The sequence below is a fragment of the Periophthalmus magnuspinnatus genome, chromosome 15 (assembly GCF_009829125.3).
Source record: "Periophthalmus magnuspinnatus isolate fPerMag1 chromosome 15, fPerMag1.2.pri, whole genome shotgun sequence".
Classification (NCBI taxonomy): Eukaryota; Metazoa; Chordata; class Actinopteri; order Gobiiformes; family Gobiidae; genus Periophthalmus; species Periophthalmus magnuspinnatus.
In genome coordinates, this window is record NC_047140.1 from 23,235,106 (window position 1) to 23,262,998 (window position 27,893).

Here is a 27,893-nt window from a genome sequence, read left to right on the forward strand (position 1 = left end):
TGCACAGTTGACATTAGCTGGATACATACATAATCCATAGTACCTGTTTACTGTAAAAACGCTGCATTCCTATACTGTATAATGTGTTTTGTTTTTGTTTTTTGTGTTTTTTTCTTGTAAGCTGGGAGTTTGTGAATGTTTGTAATGCAAAATAGTCGGCTTCAAACAGAGCCGTATTAGCATTTTCGATCAGTAAATTGTTTCGTTGTGTGAAGCTGACTTTTTTCTGACTGTTCAATTTTGCTGTTTGAAGCTTCTGTTTACTTACGCCTCATTTGCATATAATTATAGCTCAAATCCCATGAAAACTTGGGAACTGTTTAACAAAATGGTCCCCGCATATGTAAATGTCGTGGTTGAAAACTGGTATTTACTTTTATCGGTGAAGGTATGAAAAATTGACATACAGTGACATAGGGAAAGATGGAATCCAATGACAGTTGTTATGTTCTTGGGTAAAACGATGCTCTAGCTTTGATTCTCTGGTCTGGTGACTCAAGAAAGTATGTTTTTGAAGTATTTTTAGTAGCTCCATCTGTCCAAATACACTTATTAACCCAATTACGACAACCTTGAGACCTTGAGAAAGTGTGTGTGTATCCATGGCTTACGGAATTATGAAAAACTAGCATCAATAACACAGCGATTAACAATTTAAAACTAAAAACAGTTCATAGTTTAAATGAGGAAAAAGTCCCCAAAATGTTGCAAATAACCGGAAGCTATAATCTGTTAGAATAGTGATCATTAAATAGATCATTTAATCATGCCATTTTGAGAATTCACTTTAAATCCATCCATAGTCCAAGTCGTGTTTTGTGATGACCTTGCTGCATATCAGATATAAAGGTTGTGTAAGCGTTGGTCTGGTCTGGATTAACAGATGATGATTGGGAAGAGCTGGATTGATCGCTGCAGTGTTTTGGCCCCTGGGCTTTTCCCCTGTTTGAGCTTCACACTGACGGCTGTGTCATTATGTAGTTCTATATTAAGACTATTGATCAGGGCTGTAACGCAGGCAGAGAAGTGATGATGGTCTGGTGGGCTTTGTAAGATGTATTTAATTTAAATTAGAACAACACGAGTAGGAATAGCACAATTCTAATTTGAGCTGATGAAATGATGTGCAAGGGTCCTTGAGAATAAATGAGAACAAAATATTTATATATATTTCTCAACACGTTTCAGTATGCTAAAAGTGGTATACAAATGTCTTGTGTCACAGTCTGGAAATGCTGAACTGCTGCTCTTAAAGGAATGACAATAAAAATCCAAATTGTTAGGAGAATAATCCCAATTTGTTCGGACAGCAGGGTAGTTGGTAGAGTGTTTGCGCACTGATCTGAATGTTGGCAGTTCGAATCCCGCTCTCAACATAAACATCATTAGTTGAGCGGTCAGATCTATTGACCCATAGGTTAGCGATGCGATTCCAGCTCTCACGGATGAATACTGTCATTTTGTCCTTGGGAAAGACACTTAAACGACCTCGCCTCCGATATCTGCGTACGACGGCGTATATGTACTAAGTGTGATGTGTATGTTCTTGATCTAAAGCACTTTGAGGACCACTAAACGCTATAGCTGCCGTTAGTCAAGGTTTCTTTCGAGCATGGACACTGAAAGCTACGCGTCCACAGCTTCATTTTGCAGTAACCTGTTTGTAGCAATATGCAAACTTTGTACGAAAACATTGTGTCACTCGAGCCGGACTCGTGTCTCTGTTATAATGAATAGCATTGTAGTAATTGCATCTCTGTCAGCGTGTTATTCCGCTGAAGAACTTTAGGACCCGACATATGCTGTCTCCAAATACAGCCATTGTAATAGCGTGACAGCTGACATGGACCCGTCGCCTGGTCACCACAGCGAGGCCTTATATTGCTGTGTGGTTGTGTTTATTGATCAAATGAAAACCCACAAGCCCAAGCTGCTTTCTTTTGTGCTGTGTCAAAACTTTTACCGCAGAGTGCAGCCGTAAAAAAAATATTTGTCTCTCGCAGTATCTAGTGACGTGAATGGAATAAAATAAGCTTTGTAAACTGGAGACTAAACAGGGGCTGGGCCAGGACTAAACCAATTAGTTCATAATGGTAACAAAACCAGTTGTAAAATCATAACTGTTGTAGACTAAACCAGGATGATATCAGAAGTAACCTCAGACTAAACCAATGCTAATCTGAAAATAAACAAGAAATAAACCAGGATTAGATTAGGTTTTAGCGAGGACGGAAACCTGCATTCTAAAAGTTGGATGGAGCATTGGCTTTTGTGCAGTATCATTGAAGGAGTTAGCATTAGCCACAAAACATTTAAAACTATGAAAAACTGACCTACCTATCCCAGCATCGCCACAGATGTGTCTTCTGGGAGATAAATCTCTCTTGCTCCCTCCTCACAATGGACATGTACGGGTTGGCAGTGGCTCGTTTTTTTTGTGGCTGCCAGGCAAATTCTGAGGGTCTGGAAAAGCCCCCAGAGGCCACAGGTTGAGGACTGGTTTAGACTGAGGACAGAGACGGCTGCATTGGAAAGACTGATCTCTAAAGTGGACAACACAACCAGGATATGGATTCACTTTTTGTCATTTGTGGAGAGTAATAGTTCTGCTGATCAGAAGTAATGGACGGCTTGATTAATGTGACCAGTTGTCATATGTTTTGTTTGTGTTTTGTGTGTTTTTTTGGTTCTTATAATGAAAATTTTTAAAACACTTTAATGACAAAAAAAACCCTATGAAAACCAGGGCTGTTTTGGACACCAGAGTCTCAAATGTCTGAAAACATTAGCTGTCCGTGCCTGGATTAGTGAAAACGCTATGATTTTTAATAAAAAAATTTCTTAAATACAATGTTATACTGGACAAATCCTACAGTTTGACTATGAAATGTAAGTTTAGTTTCCTCAACAGCATGAGAAGCTAGAAGTTCGATACTGCCTCTTATTACTCATTAGCAAGTATATACCAATCATGTGTTTTCATGATCTAAAAATGCCCATGTTTTACTGACGCATTAAAATGACTAAGACAGAATGTTTTTATCGAGTCCAGACGGTGTGAGCAACTATTCTAAACATGTCACTCCTGGAAGCGTTTCAATACAACACTTTTATTTCTTTTACTTATTAACAGAAACACAAAAAATTCAAAATGAAAATAGGTTTGTTTGTGAGAAGAGGATGGAATAAGACAGGCAAAACTGCTTTTTAGCTTTTCCTTTTTTTTAGCAATTAACAAGGAAAACCAATTAGTAGAGCAGGAAGTGTTCTACTCCCAGTCTGGACCTAGCGCTTGTCCTTCACCAAATGTCATCCAGTACATCCATTCTGTTTCTCTTGTCCCCTGCTCAGGCTCACAGTGACTCACCTCTCCTGTGCTAAAACCCATCGTAAAATGGATTAATGACTGTTCAGGGCTTCCCAAATATATGCACCGCAATTACACTCAATTATCGGTTGTCAACATTTGCATAATCTTTATCCCGGCTACCCCTTAAGAACCAATCAGATGTTGTTATTCTCCGTATGAATAATTTATATAGGAAAAATATATGTATTCAATGAGATTCGCTGATTATTGAGCTGTTCAGTCATCTATCATTTATGACGGAGGAAGGTAGGAGGCTGCCTGATTGCGCTAATGAATGCAAATGCACTTGGGGACTGGCATGGGTCAGCAGCCTTGCCCCTCCTCCTCCTCCTCCTTTTCCTCTTCCTCCTCCTCGTCCTCTCTCCTCGTACCTGTTTTCCTCACTATCAATCCGCTCTTAGCCCATAAACAAATGTGGCATGTCATTTACTGTGGTCGACCAACTATTAATTTTCATAAAGGAGGAGAGAAATAGCCATCCCTTAGGTACAGCGGGCACCTGCTTGGCTTCTGACAGTGACGATAAGCGTACATGGCAACTCAATTACATCCTCAACACTAGTTTTCTGTTTTATTTAGATGATGTGGATCCTTACAGAGAGCTCCACACAGGTAAATATAGGAAAAAAGTGTGGTTTTCTCACATGCCAGCACTATAGGTCACATGTTAGGCCGAGGTACGCCCACACGCAACACACAGCACATGTATAATGAATATAAACATGTACATTCGCTCGTTTTCGGTAAAAAGTGTGAACAAGGCTGGAAAGGTTTGACTTTTCTTCCTGAGCTTTTTACAGTCTCCCCTCTGTGATAATGGGATACGATCATTTTGACATTTTCTGCCACAACAAACAAATCAATACACAATATAACGCAGATATCATCGGAGTAATGTAGCAGTTTGTAATGTGCGTTGTCATAAACTCCTTGAGCAGTTCTTTTTCACAACATCTGATTTAAAAAAAGCGGGGGACGCAATTTTGGTAGATATAGTTCAAAATGAGCCGCAACGCAACATAGAAAGTGCTCAATTTCATACTTTCTTTATTAATTTAGTAGTTATAGATACAAAAATCACAATTAAATGTGACTTTTACGCCTACATGTGCTTGTGCTGTGTCACCAATTTCATATAGCGACGCATTTTGACGACAAAAACAAAAATTATCATGGAAAAAGTGATTTTTTTAAATTCATAATATAGATAGCACAGACTGAATTGTACAACTTTTCATTTGAACACAGTGGAATATGAACTTAAACTCATAAAATTTCTGATTCTAACTGACTTGAACCTGTGACTTCCGATCAAAAAGATTGGCTCGAATTATTTCTGAGACGCGATCACAAGCTTTTCAGACTCTACTCTGAAAACTCTACCCAGCGTAAACAGCAGGGAGCCCGCAGAACCTTTTGACAGCTCCGGTTCGACTCTCATTGAATTTTAATTACCTGAGCTTTCATGTGTTACTGTTGTTAGCGTATTAGCATGTTCACGGCCATGTCTTTATTATGTTGTTCATTATGTGGCTCCCGGAAACTGAGACTTTCCTCTTTGACTCCAGTGTTCTTCATGTCCTTAGATCTTAAGTGTTTTCTTCACGGTGTTAGCAGGGAGTGTGCCGCTGCTAACAGGACCGAACAACAGGTACAAAACATGCAGAAATCAACTACCTCGCTTTGCCTTGCCTCAAAAAAGAAAAATAAATGTGCTGAAAGTACCTCATTATCCCACTTGGTGTGAGTCGTGTTTTGAGTTAGTAGGTCTGGGTTACTTGGCTCGTACAATTCTGAGTTTTCAATTTTCAGTAGTCCATAAAACCACTCCTGCTTCTGTTACTATTATTCTACAGGTAACATCAGAGTACAAGTGGATTTGATCAAGAGGAAATGACTTACTACATTACATTGTGGATTCAGTTGTTCATAGGTTTTATAGGTTATACGGGCTGTTTTTGCTGTAGCACAACTTCAGTATGTATTCCATAACAATTTGCCGAGCAGCGTCAGCAGAATCGGAGCAAAACTGGTGTTCAATTATGAAGAGCAGTGGCTGAATGGGATCTTGGCTAAACTCAAGTTACATATATTCAATTATGAGAATTGTCAGAGCAAATTTGAGCTGGATTCAAAGATCGTTGATGGCACAGCTGCGACAAGAATCCTTCCCCCGTTTTTTTCAAGCCCCTGAAGATGAAAGACTTTGTGGTTTATATGAGTTGGAAACAGTGGAAAGTGAAGTTCAGTTTTTGTTGTATTGTCCATTTTATGATGAATGTAGAAATCTTTTATTTCATCAAATGTTCACCCAATGTCTTGATATGTTCTAATGTAATGACGACAACAAGATGAAATGTTTTTTTCATGTTTATAAGTTGGCATTATTTTTCTGTAAAGCCTGGAAGAAGCGGCAAATAAGTTTGTTTAAATGAGTCCATTGGTGCTGGTAACACACGTCTGGCAACTGGCCTCTTGTATTTTTGTATATTTTGTTAATGGTGTCTAATAAACCCATTAAAGGGCTCGACATATTTGTATGTAAGACACAATAATAAAATGAATTCATTCATTCCTTCATGTTTATCCACTGATCCAAAAGTGGGTGGTTCAAATCCCACTCTTGACGTAAACATCATTGGTAGAGCGGTCCGATCCACTGACTCACAGGTTGGTGGTGTGATTCCAACTCCAACACTGAATACTGTCATTGTGTCCTTAGACAAGTCTCTTAACCCACCTCGCCCTGTGTGTCCGTGTACACTGGTGTATGAATGTGTGTGTGAATGGGTGAGAGGTTCCTTGATGTAAAGTGATTTAAGAGCTTTGAAGGTGGAAATGTGCTGTATAAAAATGTGACAATTTACCCTTTAGAATTTCATCATTCATATATTTTTCCAGATTCGAGGCATACAGTAAGAAAAACGCTCAATTCATCACCAAAACCTGCAAAATATATCTGTTAACAAAAAATGTTCAAAAAAGTAAGTTAAACTTGTCAGAAAAATTGTAATTTTTACAATGACTTTTCTCTACTCATTTTTGACATACTCAAACTTGTATCTAACTGAAAAGAAACTGAAGGCGGAAGCACTGTGGTGAGATGAGACGCCTTGTTCAGTCAGAATAACCTTTTAACTCCACCTCTGTAGATATGTGCGCACTTCCTCTGTAAAGTCCTCTAGCGTGTATCTAATGTATATCATTCAGAAATGTGATATGTTTTGACAGTTGGTCCGGTGGCCGATGGTTTGTTTTTAGATTGTCTTAATTCACGTTGTTGGCCTTGTGTGGGCGTGCATAATGAGCACTTGAGCGCTCTGTGCTGTATTGTTTATTGCACATTTGGTAGAAACCCACTCCTTCCGGTCAAAACGGATACGATTGCTGGGAATTAATCAGTTATTTTTTCAGAGTACTTTACAGAGTCGTATTTGTATTTGCATGTTTTATTGATGTAACAGTCCTGTCACTGTACATGTTTTAATTATGCTTCCCACATTGAGTCTGTTAGTGAAAAAGCTTCAGGTTGACAAGAGTAAATCATTTGAACATTTGCATTTTTCTAGGACATTTCCTCAAATTTTTCAAAACGTTGTGGAAATACTGGAATCTGTGCAGTATTTATTGTATTGTCTGGCCAATTACATCAATTCTAAATTACAAATCCGATAAATATATCCATACAGTTACATAGTACTTCGCAAGTATTTCCACCAAATAATTTTTTACCTCTTACTTGCGCAATTATGGGGTCAATATACTTTACACTTGAATAGCCAAATATTATTATAAAGTAACAGTTCTCTCTTTGAGTAATTATTTGGGCCATTACTTTTTACCTTTATAAGATCTGGAAGTAGCGCAGTACTACCCACCTCTGCTACTCCCCATGAGATGTACCTCCTGTAGCCACAACCTGGAAAAAAAACATTGGCTGGATTACACCTTTTACTCAAAACAGCACTTTTCTTCAAGGCAGCCAATCAGTACCATGATTGTGTTGCTATGCCAGTTTATACTCCTGTGTTTTGATAGTACTTGACCTGTGAAATTATGCTAATGCTAATAGAGGGCTTCCTGTGTCGCTGCTTTGTTTAAATTTTGCATATTTTAAACCTGGTGAAGTTTCATTACTCTACATCATTAGTTCATAAATAATGGATATTTTCCCCCCATTCGCATACTAGCTCAGGAGTGACTGTCTTTTAGGAGAAGGAGAACAAAATGGCTGCTGGAAATCCAACTGGGGCACCTTGGATTCCTGCGGAGACGGGGCAGTCCGTGTCAATGCTGGAGCGTCCGGAGAATAAGAGAATCCATTTTCTCGTTCCATGACAACTTAAGCAGAAACATTAAAGATTTATTAAGGACTGTCAGGCTCACGGCTTATTTTAGAGCGGAATGTCTCTCAATAGGGTCTCATCTGAAGACGTACACATCTATGTCGCTTCTGTGCGTTATAGAGCTGCTTAAGATTACCAATGGCTGTCCAAACCTGTCCACTAAGATTTAAAATTATGACAGAAGCAATAGGCACAGGGCTAGTTTATTTGTATAGCATAATTCGTACACAAAGTAATTGAAAGTGCTTTACGGCATAAGAAAGACATTAAAATAAACAATGTAAATCGCATAGGATATTTTCAGTTTCAATTCTGCGCATCCGTGTTCAGTTTAACTTTATTCTTTCGCTTTTGTGCTGGTGAATTCCATCTCCTTTTTATCCCAACGGAGATGTTATTGCTTAGTTTGGAATGTTAACGTTAAACATATCTACGACTACAGAGACCAAGTTACAACGAGCCAAGTTACAAGTCAGATCTAAGAAGAGGTGCCCCTGCTCACAAGCAATTAAAGCACCTGTGTAAATGTAAGATGGATGAGATCAATGCCACGCTGTGTGTAGGGAAGCCGGCCCGATGTGGTCTAAGTAGTAAGACTCAGAAAAGTCCCAACGTGGTAAACCGTGGACCAAAAATAATACATAAAGAATAAACTGTGCTAACATAACAAAAACAAAGCAACAGAAATTAAGAAACTAAGGCGAAAACCATGTGTACTCTGGCTACACTGATGTCTCCACGAACGTCTGATCACAGGAAGGTCACAGGAAGCACCTCCCCCCGGTATACACCATATTCTTCACGGGTGCTGTGGGTATAACGTTAGCTGTATCTCTTGCTCATCTCGTTCTCTGGGCCCAAGTCTCTTAACAAAAGTTTTTAAAAGTAAACTATAAACACTTAAAACATTGAAACAAAAGAAACAAAACAAACTTAAACCAGTTTTCCCCTCCACATGGTCCAGCCCACGGCCACACCCGAGCCTTTAAAAATGGCCGACATAGCCCCCTCTTTGACTGGACCATGTGGAGATTCAGGTATTAAACTGAATTGACTACATTTAACCTAATAAAATCGCTTTAAAGTAACAGTTATGTGTGGTGATTACATCAAAGGTAAACTAATTGAAAACTAAACAAAACAAACCTGAGATAGTTCTACTTAGTTGTATATTGCAAAATTATTGAAAATGACCAAATGTGTGAACAACAAAATTGCGATATTAAGCCCACTTTGTCACACTGTGGAACATTTCAAGCAAAGCAACATCTCCATGGAGACAGGTAGCATACTTTGTTGACTTTTACTAGAGTGCCTATACTCAAGCTCAAGAATAACATCATTTTTGAGTTTTGCAGGGTTTAAGAATACATTGTTAGCTTACCGATATCAATCCTCGGCTAAAGTGCACTATAATGAAACAGCCTAATGGGCATCTCAAAGAATGTCAATCATAAATAATCCACATCCAACAGCCTTGATTTCGAGTATTAAAGAATATCATGTCTTTGATTGGCTGTGCAGACCAAAGCTGCCCTATACCTGCATGTGTTGTAAGCGGATTGCTTTGATAATGAGTTGCATCAAACCCACGGCTGCAGCATCTGTGTAATCTCCAGTCCCTCAAAGTTATTTAGAAAGGCGCGGAGCAGCGTAAGCCCTCGCTTTAATCACACTACACAACTTTTCTTTTCTCCGCTCAGCCGTTAGGAGCTACTCATTATTCCCGCAAATGAGGATTTAGAATCACAGAGTTGGCTGTTAACTTTGCTGGCAGTGTTACCGATCTCCTGTTTACCTTTGGAGCTGATAAAGCTTCTTGATCCTCATTTTCAAAGCCTTAACTTTAACTATTTTTTTTTTTCTTTTGTCCCTCATTATAATCTACCTAAGTTATTCAATTAGTTTAGATGAGAACAAGTTTAGTGTTCTCCTGGAGTCTTTGTGAAAACACACAATAAAAAGAAAAACGGCTTTGAGCGAAATACCTTTTGGGTATCTGTCATTCAGTTCATTTTGGGGCCTCAATTTGTTTGGACTTTTATCTGAAAAAATCCCCCAATGAAACAGAACTGGACTTTTGTTCCAGTTTCAAATGGCTAAGGTTCTCTGTCACAACTATCTGCTTTTTCTACTTATTATGAAGTGATGCAGGACTGGCACAGTGGCTGAGTCTTTTGCGCTTTTGTTTCACAGCAAGAAAGTTTTCCCAATGTTTGGATGAGTTTCCTCCAGATACTCGAGTTTCTGCCATTACCTTAAAACATGGATGTAGACATGACCAAACTTTGCTCAAGATTTGGAAATCGTCTTACTCAAACTCTGGAGTTGAACAGTTTTGTGCATGTTCATTACATTTATCCAAGTGCAATAATAATTAATGTTTTAAAGAACTAAAATAACAAAAATCCAGTTGACATCATGATGTTGTTTTGATTCTTGGGATATAGACTCTTTGATATAACTGAATAAGACCTTTGCCTGGTCTGGGACATAGTCTGGACTTGAACATTGATGGCTTTTACTGTATAATTTTGGTGTTTTTCGAAATTCTCTCACTTCGGTAATAATAATTCCTTATATATCGCTTTTCCAGACGCTCAAAGTCGCTTTACAATTCCGTGCATTATTCATTCACTCTACACTCGGTGGCGGTAAACTACTATTGCCGCCACAGTTTGCCCTAGAGTAGGCTGACGGACGTGAGGCTGCCAATTTACGCCATCAGACCCTCCGACCACCACTGACGTTCACGCACACGCCACTTTCATGCTCAACGATGTAGCTGAAGTGCAGAAGATCCGGCCTTCCTTCGCTTCTGAAGTCTAATGATCTCAGGCTTTGTCGAAGGAGGTTTCTCTTGTGTAACTTGTGTGGGACTGTTGTGTTCAGGATGACGCCCTTTTACATTTACATGCTACTTTTTTAACTTCAACACCCACTTCGCAAACTCTGACTCAACTTTACTCTACCCAGTTTAGTCATCCGGACTCTGAGATAGCGAGAATTAAAACCCTTCTTTCTTGACGATAACTCTCTCTCGGATGCCTGACATCTCACTTTGCATTATTTAGATGGGCAATCAGTCAGAAATCCCTGTGTGTTTCGCGCAGCAGTGAAGTCGTAGCTCTAAAAATATCGCCTCCAACAACGTGTGATTTTCTCTGTCACTTCAATTGGACCTCCAGGTATAGCCATTTGTCTCCAAAGCCATAATTCAGTGTGTGCGTTGTGTATGCATGGTGATTGTGTGCTCAGAGAATACAGGCTGCGCATTTCCTCCATAGGTGTCCTAGATTCCTCACTCCACCGCAGTCATTTGTTTTTTGACAGACAGAAAAACTATTTAGCATGTGAGACGAGTAAAAAAACAAATCATGATTATTTGTGCAGGGTCAGCGTGATCTCAAACACGCCAGTACCGAAGTGTCCTTGTTAATAATTTGCAGCGAGTTTGACAAATGTTTACAGAGCAGAGAGGCGTCGCCGGTTTAATCTTTTCATCATTACCGTTCATTTTCAGCGAAGGGACCTTGCACCCATTGCTCTGCTCTCCTGGGGGATGTTCGGCGCACGTTGGGGAGAAGATGCAACTAGATGGATGCATTTTATTACATTTCGCTAAAACTAATAAATATCTAGAATGAATGAATGGTTGTACAGCAGGTGTGTGTCAGTTAAAGAGGTTGTGGGTTAAGTCCGAGGTGTATGGACTATGTGTGGACTAACCTGTTGCGCTTATAGGTATTTTGACACTGAACTTAAAGGGTTCATATTACGCCATTTTTTTAAATTTATGTCATAATGTTTGATCAAAAATTTACCTGGAGCTGTGTTTTGTTTCATTCACACATACTTAACACATAAATCCTGCATATTTAGGTATAGTTCTTCTCTCAAACAGAAAACACTGTCTTTTCCACCGTGTGATGTCATGGGGTAATACAGGAAGTGGATAATTTCAGCCGTAGAATTGCTAATCTCTACTCAACTAAAGGTAAAAGGTAGCTGTAAACTTGAAAACTGCCAATTCATGACATCACAAGGTAGAACAGAGCATTTTAAGCTTGAGGGATGCACACAGACTAATAATAAAGGGTCACTCAAACATGTGTGAATGAAACAAAACACAACTCCAGATATGTTTTTGAGGAGGTAAAAACATTCTAACATGGCATAAAGGCAAGGCACGTTTATTTGTATAGCACAATTTGTACACAAAAGTAATTCAAAGTGCTTTATAGAAGACATTAAAATCACAATACAGTCGTCCCTCGCTATATCGCGGTTCACGTTTCGCGGTCTCGCTGTTTCCCTGATTTTTTTTTTGTGCAATTTTGCATGCTGAACGTGCATTGTGTTCTGCGTCCTGATTGGCTAAAGGACTGTAGACCATTGTCCATCAGTCTCCTCCGTGCCGTGTCTCCTGTACAGTACAGAATATGTTCAGCCAAATTTACATAAATGTTGGATCTCAGTGTGACTCTGAAGTGCTGTATGTTTGCAAGTTTTCTCCCCGACAAAACCCAACAAATTTCTGAAACGCTTTGGACTTAAAAGTGTTTCTGTGCACGGAGAGGTGTCTCTGTGGATACAGCTGGAGCAGAGTCACGTGTTAAACGAGAGAAACGTGAGAAAATGTTAATTGCTGTCTGAGAAAAGTGTATAAAGTGTGTGGTGAGGGGTTTTACAGCTGCAAAACATATGATAATTGTAAAAAATAAAGCTGATACTTCGTGGATTTTGCCTATTGCAGGGTTATTTTTAGAACGTAACTCCCACGATAAACGAGGGACCACTGTACAACAAATCAAAACATAAACAGGAGTCAGTTTTGTGTAATATAGGACCTTTAATCAGGACCAGATACAGAGTTAGTACTATCCCAGTAAGAGGTAACTGCCCAATTAGCTCTTGACAGCTAATGGGGAAACAAACAAATCTCCCCGTCCTCCCTGTGTTAGAGATGGACTGTGGGCCCATTTAAGCCCAAATTAAAGTGAGAAATTAACCTTTTAAAAACCTTTGGAAATGTGTGAATCTGATCCACTTTCCAGATCGCTGCAGCTGTGTTATAACAAATTTTAAGCTACATGTTTTCAAGTGCTGGTGCCCTATTAAACTCTCATTTTCTGTTTTTCTGATATGAAATGATATAATTTAAACTGAAAAGTGCACAACATCATATCTTGTTTACTTAAACTCTAAAAGTGGTTTTCTTTTTATTCATCTGTAATTACAAGCAATTACCTAATATTACATTTATCATAGCCTCTAATGATTAATGACTGAGTTTGTAAAGTAATGGTTGAGTTCATTTTATCAATTATTCAAATCATAACTTACATTTCGCAGTATTATATAGCGAATTTTCCCTATTTTGTCTGTGCGCCGCATGGGTGAACGCCGTGAAAGCCGTTCAAGCAGGAGTTCACACAGAGACACACCGCCCCTGAAAGACTGCAGTGTTTTTTTTTATATATATATTTTACTCTGGATAACAAGCTCCTCACCGCAGTGTAAGGACCACATCTCCAGACACAGTGGAGACTTTCAAAGAGCCAACCATCTCCTCTCACTACCCCATGAGCCCAATCTCCGCTGCAGTCGTCAAGATGTGTTTCGGCAACCTACCTTCTGGCTCATCCCCTGCCGCTCTAGTTTCTCCCCCTTTACTACCACCACTGCTCCTGCGACTGTCTTCCACTTCAAAGTCCACCAAAGCAAAAAGGGAAAATGCAAACGGAATGACTTTGTGTCGCAAGAAAGGGGTGTAAAAAGAGCAAAACAGGCGAGGTAAACATTGTTACGCGACTGTGAAGCGGTCTCTGCTACAGATTGGGCATATGGTTCTGTTTAGACAAGTAATTATGCCACAAACTTGCTCGAGAAGTTTCCCACCTCTGCAAAAGAGATGCAAACATTCTCAGTCTTTGAATATACAACAGCGTTCGCCACGTGAGCTGCAAGATGACGCAGACGAACGCGCTTGAATGCACCGCCATCACGCGCAATCGCCGAGATGACTGCGATGGGAAACGCTTATTCCCCCGCGTGTCTTCTCAAGGACCTTTCGTGTCTTTGTTTATCATTAAAGTTACACGCAATACAGTAACAAAACAACTCCTGCCGCCGCTGAAGAAAAGCTTTAAGTTTCAAGTTCGGAAAACGCTAACGCAATGCAAAAATGACAGCGAGCCCGCGAGAGGTCAGAGTGCAGAGGCAGTGAGGAGGCAGATCCCAGAAGAAAAATAGATTTTGTTTCAGAAAGCTTGGCAACGAGGATAGCCTGAATAAATCATCCATTTGGTAAACACTGGTATACTTGTTCCTATGTAAGATTTATATCCGTCTCCAGCTCGAAATGTAGTTTTCAATGGTCGGTCTGAGCTGCCAGTTGTGGACTTGTTTAAGGTGTGATATAACCTGCTAGGAGAGGTTATAAAACAGGAGACTTTGCCAGGATAGGGAAAGGAAGTGAAAAACATGACAAATACAACCAAATGTATTGCTTTTTCTTCTTAATAATGTAGTATTTGGGTGTGATCTGCAGAAAGATACACAGATTACTGATACCAATTATATAAAACATGCTTGAGCAAATGAAAGAGATCTCCTTTTGACAGGTAACCAATGGAAATCCTCTTAAGTGTTTAAAAAAAAGATATATAAATAAAATGTAGAATGTTTTATATTCTGCAAGTATTTTTTTCCATTGTTCTTGCAGCTATTTCTATAGTAGTGGTTGTGTGGAGTAATTCATAGCTCTGATCGTGCTGTTTTATCATAAGGAATCAGATGCAGTTGTATTTTTTTTTTTAATTTGGGAGACTACTGCATCCACATTTGGTTAGTTCCATGTTTGTGCATTCTCCTGACTTATAAAAACACCATTTCCCAAAGCACTCCCTCTCTTTGGCCTGTGTGGTCTTGTTTAAAAGTACTTCCTCATTAAGTCTGACATTTGGTGAAGCAGCTCAGCGTTTTTGGAGCTTTGTACCAGCGGCATCTCTTTGCCACTTCCTGAGCCTTGAGCCTCCAGGCAGATGGCCGCTCATTAGCAGTAATTAAAAGTCCATCATTGATCACAGATAGTAACAGTACTTAATCTGAAACGTATTAATGATCAAACAGTTGCAGCTGCTTGGCTTGAATGATAATGTGGATAAGAACCACAATGGGGTGAATCTCGGAGGGTAGTTATACGCACGTCCAAAAAAAGTGCTTTTGAAGTACCAACGAAACTAAAATATGAGTACGTTACTAAAACACTCTTCCATATTAACATTAAAAAGGGACATATTGTGTAAAATCAACTTTTTAACCCTGATTCTAAACTTACTCAAAGTTTTATTTGATTGTCCTGCATCTGAGACTTGAGTGTTAATCGGAAAAGTTCTGTTTTCACCTACCCCCTACCTCTGCCTTCAGGCCTGTACTTACTGATGTTATTCAACAAATTAACAAATGAAAATCCACTGCTTACTGTGTTGAAAAGCCGCTATGAAGAAGTGGGGCCAGCATTTTTGCAGACAATGGACCAGCTTCCATTATTTAACCTTTAACTAACAACATAATGATCTACGTGTGTTATAGTTAAATACTAATGACCCAGAAAAGTACAGTGTATCTTCTTTAAAGGATTGAACTAAAGATTGTCTGTTACAGAAGAGAAACTCCTTAGTTTAAAATCCTTTAAGATGTCTATACCACTTCTCAACCTAACTGAATTAAACTAGTTCAGGTCGAGGTTAACCCAGGTAAAAAAAACAGGTCCAGGACTGAAAATCACTGCAAATGTGATGTGCAAAGAGAAGTCGTGGACAACCATGGCTAGATTTATGGACAAACTATAATTATATGAGTCGTACTGCCAAACAAGTACAACTTGTTTTTCCCATAGCACAATTTAAGAAGCACTGATAGCACTCAGCCTGTTTGTAAGCAGCAGCCTGGTCCAATTACACTTGCAGGTACACAAACACAAGGCAAAACTCATTAGGGCCTAGCTCGTTTCCTCGTCCCTCGTTTGCTTATTTGTCTAGCTGATTTGGAATTATGACTGTAAACACATTGTAAACAAAGCTAATATCATTTGGAGACAAACTGCATATGTACAATGACATTTTCTGGATTTAATGAAGACAAAATGGTTCCTTTGTTGTGGAGGGTTTTGTGAGGGAGCTGGGAGACCTTCTGCAGAATAAAGTAGGTCATGCGACTGACATAGGGCGCCTGTGGACATGTTCTACGCTGCAACTTTGCACGTAGCAGCACTCCATAGACAGGAAAGAACCATAGTTAACATTTGTAACAGCTTGTCATTAGAGGAAGTCTGCCTCCGGCTATTTATTTGATGATCTGAAGGGCTCTTATCTGTCACAGCTAGCCTATCAGGAGGTTATGCTAATATCTAATACCGCTCTTCACTCGCGACAGTGTATCTCTTAAAAGAAGTTTAAAGACCTTAATTTCTCGAAGAAGTTGGGTTGACATGTAAACTTTGACAACTTAAACGCACATTTGTGGCTGTGTAACTTTTTCAGCTTCAGGTTTTGTCATTTTAATGTTAAAATAGAGAGATCTATCTTCAGATCTTGAACTAGGTGTGGTCAGGACTTGGAATGGTCTCATGTGGATCTTTTAAGCCGATATCAATACCCGATATTTGCCTTGCTGTCTTTGCTGATAACCAATACCTGCCAATACCAATATTAAGACTTTAACATCCATATCAAGGCTCTTTATGTTAAGCTATAGTAAAGTGATTGTGTAAACATACAGCCATATTTTAGCCAAATTACTTTTCTGTTTTGATATTTGATGTTTTGTTTGTCGCTAACACATATCTGCTGCACTGAGGACAGTCTGGGAATGACACACACAGACTGGGGTTGTGCAGAAAAAATGTTGTTGCCAAATATCGCATACATTTTCAACATTGAGCCATTGCCGATATTTAGGAAATCCTTCCGGTATCACTGTCAGGACTACCATCGTGTTTGACATCAGTGGTGGACTCAATGTTGTTACTTAAGTAAAAGTACAGATACAGAGGTAAAAAGATACTCAAGTAAAAGTATCACATGAAAAAATCTACTTAAGTAAAATAATGTAAGTACCTGTTTAAAAATGGGCTTTAACAGTAAAAAGTAAAAGTATTTCACAAGTGTTAATTTGTTTAAGTGTTAAATGTAGTGATATTGATTAAAAATGAAACATATGTTGGTCAACAGCAGTAATACAAATCAATTGCTTAAAACCGAAGCTTGAACTCGGAAACTTTAGTCAGGATGTTACTACAAACATGATAAAAAAAATAAAATAAAAAAAAACTCAAATCAAATGAAAAGTACTTTTTACTTTTCAGTCCTGCTCAAAAAATGTTGTGGAGTTGAAAGTACAGATACTGCTCTTAAATGTAGTGAAGTAAAAGTAAAAGTATCCACTGTAAAATGTACTTAAGTAGAATGTTTAGGTATCTGTACTTTACCTAAGTGCAGTATTTTACATTTTACTTCATTACGTACCACCACAGTGTATAATAGTTCAATAGTTCACAAATTAAAGAGGCAGCAGGTTAAAAAAAACGGTTTGAAAAGGTGAGATTTGAGACTTTTTTGGCGCTGGTGAACATGGAAGAAGATTAGTTAACCTCTGTGTTGACCTCACTTATATTTCGCCCTGTTTAAAGCACCTCTACTCTCTTGACTGGTTTTGTGCCCAGAGTCTTGGTGCTGGCGTGACAGGCAGCACGACCAATCATGAACAAAGCATATTTCAACAACAGACAGATCGACAGCACTTGTTAATGACAGGAAATCTCTTCCACTGCTCAAGCTCTTGTTTATTGATTTGTTGTCAGGAATATTATAAAGGAATCTACAAAATCCGGGTGTAACTGCTGGCCACAGGCTTTGATTGACAGTCAATTAAAAGTGGACTTGGATCCTGGGAGCGACACTATCCAGATGAAGGCTCAGTGTGCCAGCAGCAGCTTAACAACACAACAATACACACCATTTTTCTCACCGCTCAGAATGCATTTATTTCTGTTTCTAATTTGTATTGTGCCCGTGCCTAAACCAATTTATCATTTGTACACTGTTGGGCATAACATTTGTACCCATTTGTTATTCTATGCTATGTGCTGTTTTCGATTGTAACATTTAAACAAACTCCACACTTAGAGGTGTGTGCGTGTGAAAGAGACTTGGGCATGTTTTAAAAAGTAATGCGTCCCTTCTGCTACAGTAGCCTGGATGTAAAGGCAGAATATATATTTATTATGTGTTGATTTGTATGGCACCTTTGAAGATGCTCTAAGTGCTTTGCAACGCATCACTCATTTACTCTGCTTCAGTTTACAGTTAAGTTGGAACAAATCATTTGGGAGTCATTAAAATCTGCCCTGTGTGGAGTTCAAAATACTGGCATAACGTATTGGCTGGTCTGGTGTTGTTAACTGAATATCTCTGTCACATTAACAACCTTCTCATTACCTGCTGTATTTACTTGTGTTATGGATATTGCATGAACCAATATTGTGATATTAATAATTCCACATACTTTAAAGTCCTTTGTTTGTCAGGATTTGCTGTGAGCAGATGTCCGTTGCCTTTGTTTAAATGGTCAGTATTCACAAATGTTCTTATTGTGGGTTTTATGTCAGTAAGTAAACACATTTTCACCCTCGCACATAAGCTTTGACAAGCCAGTGTAATACTGTACTCACACTCTTCATGTGGTGGTATCTCCAAAGAACACATGTTTGTATTGAAAATAATTTTGAATTTATTTTACAGTATTTTCAAAAACACTTTCTTCAGAAAGTAGCAATCCCCTTTACAGCTCTCGTCTTCTCCTTGAGTCTTTTTGTGCTGATAAGACTTTGTGAGTGTGTGTCTTTGATCCACTCTGCCGAAAAGTAGTTTAGCCAAAGATGCTGCTGTTTACTTTTGGATATTGCTCTCCTGTGCACTCTGCTGCACTAAATTAGGCTTAGAGGTGGGTATAGTGAAAGTAACTTTGAAATGCATTACTTTTGAATGTGACCCCTTGTCAGACTGATGTGACTTATTGACAAATACAATAATTCTGGGCATTATTTTTTTTTTTTTTTCAAATGATCCTCCAAAGTCAGGTTAAAGGACGCAGCTTTAAACCCGAGAGGCTGCAGTGTGAGAATCAACCAGTGAAAAGTGTCTGTGCATTTTTATTGCACATTTTGAAGTGGTTTAGCTTCATAACATTTTAATGAGTTTTCATAATTAGGTTTTAAATTGAAAATAAAAAGTTTTTCCTTTTTGTTTGTAAGGAATGGCCTCAGAAGCACTGCATACAAATACACTGACTAAAGTGTAATCATGGGGCATTTCGAGACAACAGACTGTTGTCTGTCTAACTGTTTGTAATTCGAGAAAGGTGAGGACAGGGAAAAAGTAGCACTGGATCCATTTAATAACATTACACATGGACAGAACAATATAAGCTTACTACATATTATTAAAAAGAATTAAAACAAAACTATACATTGATAGAACTTTTCAACTTTTCGAAAACCAAAAGTTGTTTCATAGCTACCATACATAAGTAGATATATATTCTTTTTACCAGTATATGACTGATGTGAAACCTACCCCATCCCCCCCCTCACCTCACCTGGCCTTTGTTCGCACTCGCCTGTGCTCTCTGTTCTTCTTCTGTCAGGCTAAACCTGGCACAGTATCAGACTGCAGCAACGTAGACAGCATCTAGTGGTGATATGTGAGAATGCAAGCTTTAACCCAGAACAATTTCTTAACAAACCTATTTATTTTGAACTCGCTGAACTAATCCAGCCATGATGACACTACAGAGAAAAGGAGACGTTGTGGTTGAGTGATATAAATATATAGTCAAGTCTTTCACTTTCACTTTTGTCTGATTTGAAACACATCGTACAGTCTCTACTACGTGGACATGTGCCTGTATCGGTCTAGTGTGATCCTTGTGTTCACTGTGCTAAATATGACAACCCCAGTTACCCACAGGGGTCACGGAGTATTGATCTGCATTGATGATCTTTTTGTGTTCTGTGGTCTGAATCCCGCTTGGCCTTTGAACGCTCTGAGACAAAGGGCACGTCGCTGCAGATGAGTTATAGATTCCTTTGCAAAAGCGCACACCACGTCTTATTTGTGGATTGCACTGCGTCTAGGCTCAGTTTTGAATGAAGATTACTGACCACGGAGAGAATATGACCTTCGCTGGGATTATGGACAACACGCAGGATCAATTTGAAGTCTTTGACAAGTCTGTTCTCTTATCATGATGAATATAGGCCCACACCAGCAGCAGTATGTGCGCCATCGGATCTCATTACAGCCATGTCAAGGTCTGCCTGTAAATAACGTTTCAGATGATCTAGTCCCAACTCACGTTTTCTCACCTTGACCCATAACCGGCATTTTTAAGTAATGATGGTGCACTCTGTTGCTGCATGCTAATATCAAATCTCCTGGAATATGAATAAGGAAAATGCTTAATTTATTCATTTTATATGTGAATCCGTAAAAGGGAAGTTATTATTTTCTAACATAATCATGCTAATTAAGACATACATGAATCTGCATGATTTGCTTTCCAAAGTTCATTTAAAGCAGATCTATTATGCAGAATGGACGTTTCTTTTTTTTTAAGCGTGTTATAGTTCTTTTCCCCTCACCCGAAGTTGTATTTAGAGTGATTCGTGCATGTTTGAGCAATCTTTAATCACATTTTGTACTCGCATTTTCACCGCCACCAGTAAGCGTCCATTGCTCTGTACTTATTTCGTTCTCCAATTTTATTTTCTTAATCTTGTAGAGAGAAGTTTTGACAGCGTTGTGTAGTCATCTTTGTACAAATGAAAAAAAATTAAAAAATCTGCAGCTTGCTAGCATAATGTGCAGCTGTCCATCAGAAGTGCATATCTTTGTTGTGATGACTTTTACGGCGACCGTCGGCTCCCAAATTTCGCACCTCAGTTTTCAAATGCAGAGGTCATCAGATTTGTTTATTTTATTATGTTGTTTTAGTGACCATTTTGATTTAAAATGTCCAAATTATAACATAATGATCCATGGGTGTCAGATTATAACTATATAGCAGACACAAGCACAATACTACGGCTTTAAATCTGCAGTATGTAAGTTTCCTTCTCCTGTTTCTGTTGATTAGATTGTTTCACAGTGTGGCTTTAAACTTATTTATCTTATTATTTCAGGCAAGGCAAGTTTATCTGTATAGCACAATTCGTACGCAAAGTAATTCATTAAAATCACACAAATCAACACATAAATAATCATAAATAATCATCATAAAATTAACATTAAAACAGAAGAGTGCAGAATAAAAACCTTTCAAAATATTAAAACCTTTTAGTCATATGCACGGCTAAACAGAACTGTTTTGAGCCTGGAATAAGAACAACTGTGCTTGAATAAATTTCAGAAGGTACCGGTATTGTAGAACATTGCAGGCAAAGCAATAACATACACAGGAGTTAAAAAGTTGCATACCTTGTGGACTTTTAAGTTTAAGTACAAGCAAATTGTGCATTCTCTGAGCTTCAAGTCTCTACTCACGCATTGATTTGCATGCCTTGGTAAACAGGTGGATGAGAGTTTTGGTGAAATACGCCTGTGTGTGTGTATTCTTGTTAGGCTTTTTCAGCAGGAGATGAAAGCGTGATGTGACATTAAGCATTAACCAAAAACAGACCTGCGTTTGCGATGAAAGTGGGTTGCGTTTAGGTTCATTTCTTATTTAATTTCAAAGATAAAAGGAGTAAAGCGTTGCAGCAAACCTCTTTGGCAGCTCATTTTTGCTGTGTCCATGATAATGATCAGGAAGACGGTGCAGTAGTTAAAAGTGTGCCCATCTGGTGCAGAAACTGGGACAAAGTGTACTTTAGAGGAACACAGGATAACTCTCCTGGCCTGTAGGGCTGGAGTCTGCCTGGGAGAGCCGCTCTCTGGAATAGTTAGGTAAAGATGCTTATTTTCTTCTTCCTATTATTTTTAGGCATTCCTTGGGGACGTTGCCTTTGTGTGGCTGCAAAGGTCATCAATTTTGGTTAGTGTATCCTTTCATGTTTTAATGAGTGTTTGCTTCGGCTGCACAATATGGCAAATGTATTGTTATTGCAATATCAGCAAAACAATATCCTCATAGCAAGATATTAAATGTGGTGTAATAAAGCCGCGGTACTCCCATTAATGTGATTTATATTATTTCTGCTTTCACCTAGCTACAAATTCAGTGAAAAGTTGTATCTTACATATTTGAAGTCTTGAGTGTGACTTTTTGACCTTTTTAATGAGGTAATTACAATTTATCTTAATTTAAAGCTCCAATATTACAGAATTTGGATGATTTCAACCTTAGAATTGTAAATCTCTACTGAGATAAAGGTAAAAAGGCAGCCGTTAACATGAAAACTACCCCTTCATGACATCACAAGGTGGAACAGAGCAGTTTGAGCTTTGGAGATGTAGTAAACTAATAAGAATGTGTGAATGAAATAATGTTTTTGAGGAGGTAACAACATTCTAACATGGCTTAAACCTCACAAGAGTCAATGTTACGTAATATTAAATCATCTTTAAAGATATTTTTCAGATTATTTCATAAACATAAACTATCTTTGCAACGCTCAGCACATTTATAGCACAATATTGCTCCCTCTGGTTAAGATGCAATCCGCCTTCAGGAGAGGGTCCCAGTGGGTCTCAGCACCTATCAATACTAATGCCTCTGCCCCATCAGGAAGAAGAATCTGCCGGAATCGCTTGTTCCACTCCTGTCATGAGCCTGCCCCTCACACATGTGCACCGTCCCAGCTGAGGCGTTCCCTGCATCATTATTCCCACATCTCTTATCTGCAGATGGGATCAATAAATCCATGGATCCGGGCTGCACTGGACTGTGGTGTGCGCGGGCTTCCTATTTTTCCCGTTGTCAATCCCAGAGAACACTTATCTGCAAGGAACAAGCTGATGCATTGTGTCACGCCCTGGCCAATGTTCATTAAGTTGTTTTTCAATGAGAGCGCGCCAATCAATATGAGACTGTGGTGATTCATGCGTGCTCTGCCCTATGCATCCACACACTTCTCTCCTAAGGATTAGTATGCCGGAAGACACCAATAATACCAGGGAGTCAATTACCCGCTCATGAAATATAAATGATTGTGCAGGTAAAAGCTAAAAATTGCTCTTAGAAATGTTCTGGTGCAATTAAAAGTTGCCATTTTAATGTATGAATAGCTCTGAAGTAATCTATCATTTGCACCGCTTTAGCGAATTAGCCATCCTTTCAGTGTGGAGATGTGAGGCAGCACAAGCTAAATAGTCTTCATAATAGCATTCAACCCATGGGACTCTGAGACAAAACACATCCTGCTAGCCGTATCTTTTCGAGGAACATTTGAACTGTTTCCAAAGAAATCCAATGCATCAATTCTTATTCAAAGCCAAGTTCAGACTGTAAGTATTTTGAGGTCTAAAAATTGTCATTTATTTTCAGTTTTTGTTATTGGTGTGACCTCACCTTTGCAACGTGAAATATTATTTTGCTATCAACAAAACAAACATTACAGCCCTATTTCATCAGCCACTAAACGTACTTGAGGTGACCTCAGAGGCACAAACACAAATGTTGAGACGTTTTGTTGTTTTGACCAATGGTAATCAGTTCTCTGCTCCCAAATAGACACAATATCAATAGTATCAACACTTTTTTGACACTTTTTGACATTTTCTTGCCATCAGTCACATCTAACCACATCACTAAACGACAGAAAAAAGAAAATATCGAAGACAAGTCAACGTTTTTGCGGAGTTACAAAAGAAAAAGTGTTCTTTTGCATGCATCCTGAACATGAAACCATTCACATTTGAATGGAATGTCTAAAAAAAATATTTTTTGGAAAGCTGTTTTTGACTTGGGCATAATCATACCACTCTGACTACAAGATAAACATAGCTGGAAACGTATTCATTATGGAGCAATGCCATAGGCAATCTCCATATTTCAGACAGAGACGTTGTGCTGTGAATCTGGGACATGGTGTTTTGTGTGGTTCAACTGAGGGAGAACGTTCAAATCGGGACATTAGCTGTTCTGTCTGAAATGTATTTAACATCTATTTAAATCTAATGAATGTCAACATTATTAGATTAACTGATAATTGTTATTATTCAGGGCACAGTATAATGGTGCGAACAGAAACAACAATTTTCCAATAAAGTAAACCTAGTAAATGTCCTTTTTTATGTGGCTGTTTATATGTCTAACCCCACTTTAGAATTCAGACAGTTTGATTTCATAAAACTGGTCAGACGCTGGAGGAATTTTAACATATCCAACAGAACAAGATTTATTTATTTATTTATTTATTTGCTTTGTTTTGTTTTCTCATGGTGTGAATATCATGTTGTCTCTGCTAACAAAACACAACAGTACAAAGACGAAATCACTGAAAGAAATTATAACCAACCACTTTGAAATTTGTCCAAAGCCTCACATCACAATGTAAATGAAATGTAAAACACAACATACATTTTCATGAGATGGAGTGAATTTTAATTACTGTATTGGGCCTTCAAAATATGCCTCATCCACAAACAGCAGACCTAAAGCTACTTCTGAAAATGCGTTTATTTCAATCACTTTACATTCCGAAGATGATCTAACCTAATAATTGGATATGGATTTTCTGTTTTACCAGCTGAATTATGTGATTGATTTGAATGACATTGATCAGACACACTTCAATACTTTAAATGAAGTGTACTTTTGTGAAACACTGATTACTTGTTACTATATTTGCTGACCGATGCTTCCAGCCCGCCCCTCCCTTTCACTGTTACTGTTACTTCGGTGACCACTGGAGCATTGGGCGGGTTTGATGTATGGCGTGGGTGCATACAGTGGAACAGATGGGCGCTCCGTACAGGCAGGAGGACCAGTGGGGTGGAGAGGCCCAGATTGGTGTGTTTGTTGCTACATTGGGATGAGTCCTCCTAATCTGCTGTAACTGATGACATAGGACATGTTCTTCAGCTGCTACGTCCCAGAGGCTTATCGCTGTCTCCTTCTTTGTATCAATCAATTCATCTGGTCCCGTACTCCACAACCGATATATGTCTCTGAGGGTCAAGCCAACTCCTTATTAAAGCGGACATGTTACGCCGTTTATGTCCGTATTATAGTGTTATAATGTTGTTTCCTCATCACAAACGGACCTGGAGTTGTGTTTTGTTTCATTCGCACATGTTTAACACACAAACCCGCTGTTCCACCTTGTGATGTCATGTGGTAATACAGGAAGTACTACTCCTTGCACCTTCACTAGAGTCATTTGGATGATTTTAACCCCGGAATTGCCCATCTTAACTGAGCTAAAGGTAAACGGGAGCTGGTAACTTGAAAACTATCGCTTCATGTCATCACAAGGTTGAACGGAGCATTTTGAGCATTGGAGAAACAAAACACAACTCCAGGTTTGTTCTTGAGGAGGTAACAACGTTCTAACATGGCTGAAAGTTCACAAGAGTCCACCTTTAAACTGTGTGTCATGGGTCTAAAGTCAAAATTATGATGGAATATACACACGCTAATTGAAAGGTCCAGGAAAAAGGGATATTCATAATGAAACTTCAAACTTTAAGCAAAACCATTCACGTTTTTGTCCATGGGCAAGACATTCACATTGCCCAGTCGAGTTATTGTATACTGTTCTAGCTGTGTCAAGAAAGGGCTTTGTGAAATTATAAAAAGTCACAACAAAGAAATCCAATAGTGTTGTGCAATTAACTGAATTTTAATAATTGCTTTTGGAAATTCAGTCAATTCTATGGCGCATTTTGCACAAATTTGTATCATCTCTGTCCATGAACCTCAATATTAAAAGCTACATTTCTTTTCTCAGTGGTTTACCTCTATACTTGAGCCATTTTTGTCGCAAGTCCTGAATGAAATGAAACAGAATACACTACACCAGAATCCCCAATAAGACCCAGGGCAAACTGACACACAGAAGCAGGTGAAAGTTGTCAGTTCATCATTAACTTTCCTTTCTCTTTTATTCATCCAAACAATGAAAACCAAGAAAAAGCCATTGTTTTCCCCCTGCGCCGGAGCTGTGTTTTCTTTTCATGCGCTAATTTGTACGTCCCATGTGAGTTTTGTGTTAGCTGAGCAGGAACAGGAAGTGATCGACCTCCCGGTGCTAACCCTGTGGGACACCGCCGACCGCAGCACCGCGCATTAAACAGCATTACAAAGAACCCATTACCTAAACACATGTGTGAATGATGGACCGGCTCAAAAGAAGCATCCATTTTGTCAGTAGGGAGCGTGTTGGAGGTAACATTGTTGTCGTGTGATGGTTCCGGACCCGGGGGGGCGCAGAATTGCTCTTATGGTGAAGGGCTGAATGGTGTGTCTGATTGAACGCTGTCAGACACACTGGCAGTATGATCTAATGCTGTCGATTTATGGATCCAGCCCTAATGGAAAAGCCTGGGTTCATCTCACTGGGAGGTAATGGTGCCAACAGTTGGTTTTAACTCAAATTACTTTTATGTGTCCCATGTACGTCGGACATATAAAATACTGCCACTTTTTGTGAATGAAGCTTTTAGATCTTTGTCGCTGGCTTTTAGATTCTGATGAATGGATTGACTATATGGATTACTTTTATTTTTAGAAATAATTTACTGCCTTTGCCATGTGGTGCAGTACAGTATATTTTCTTCATTCTGTCCATTCTGTCTTTACATCAACCAGTCCCACTGTATCACAGAAATATAGTGTAAGATAAAAAGTTAATTTGTAAAATGTATCAGTGAGGATATTGCAATAATACACAGGAATAAGTATTGAGTATAAGTATAGAGTCTACTGTGCATATATAGATTAATAATGCTAAGTACTTGTGTAGGTAGTTGTATACATAAAAAGAATAACAATGTCCATACCACAATATATAGCCTTCACACACACAGTATTTATACTTCACACACAATATATCGCTTTCAGACATAAAACACAGACATTAAAGGACTTTCCTGTCATATATTTTTATGTTTGTTTGTACAGTCCAGCCAAAACAAGCCTTTTATGAACAGTATTTTGTTAGTTCTTTGTCAAACACAATGCTATTTAACAAATTAATATTTTCATGCAGAGCTGTGTGTTGGCCTCGATCAATGTGTTCTTTTTCTGGGATCACTCAGCATATTGGATATGTCCAATCCATCTCTGTGCCTCTGTAATGAGCAGAGGGTGCAGGCTTAAAGTCATTCATTTGATTTTATTGACCATTGAATTCTATAAGGAATATCAGCCATGAGGCCGCAGACACATTTTAATGAAAACACGGTGGACCTTGAATGTGTGGCTAGAGGTCTTTTTCCAGAATGACAGCATGGAGCATATTTGGACATGGCTGAGCTAAATCAAATCAGAGCCATGTCATGCACCAGCTGTACAAAGATGGGTTTCTTCATTTGAATAAGTCCCCCATGCCATATTCTGTTTGGACTTAGAGGTAACCATCGGCTCAAACTGAATCCCTATCCGTCCTGCTCGCTGTAAGGATTTACCACTGCTCTCTCTGGAAAATCTAATACTTTTCTGATGTGCACAAGCTCAAAAACAACAAAGTGTAACTTTTCTTTTCTCCTGGATTTCTACTTGATAAATGACACTGACCACTAAATAGGGAGAACATATTGTTTACTTTTTCTTTTAAAGCTCCTGTATGTAACCTTTTGGACAAACAATATACTTAAACAGAAGTCTATAAACAAAACCTTACTTAGTCTGGAGGAGGTTCTGCGTCTGCTTGTTTCCATTTTAAATGTTCCTTTGGACATAATATTCCTCAGTATGGTATAAAATATATCTATCTCTATGGAGAATATTCTGAAGAATGATTTTAACTTTGTATTTCCATGGGATCATGCAGATGACGTGCCACCTCTTGAAAGTTACATATGGTGTCTTTACTTTACACCAGCAATCATGTGACCAGACTCTCTAAACTAAACTTTTGCTGTTGTGTAAATGTATGCGTTTAATTAGTTTTCATCATAGAACTTAAAATGTAATTATTGTTTTGCCAGTTTGGATGCCACAGTGTTAAG

The 27,893-nt window shown here is 38.7% G+C and overlaps 1 protein-coding gene across 2 annotated transcripts in view; it reads left to right on the forward strand.

Moving 5' to 3' along the window:
* The window catches only part of macrod2 (mono-ADP ribosylhydrolase 2), a 595,671-nt gene that overhangs the window by 244,161 nt on the left and 323,617 nt on the right, over window positions 1–27,893 (forward strand). The gene's annotated exons all lie outside the window — the stretch shown is intronic.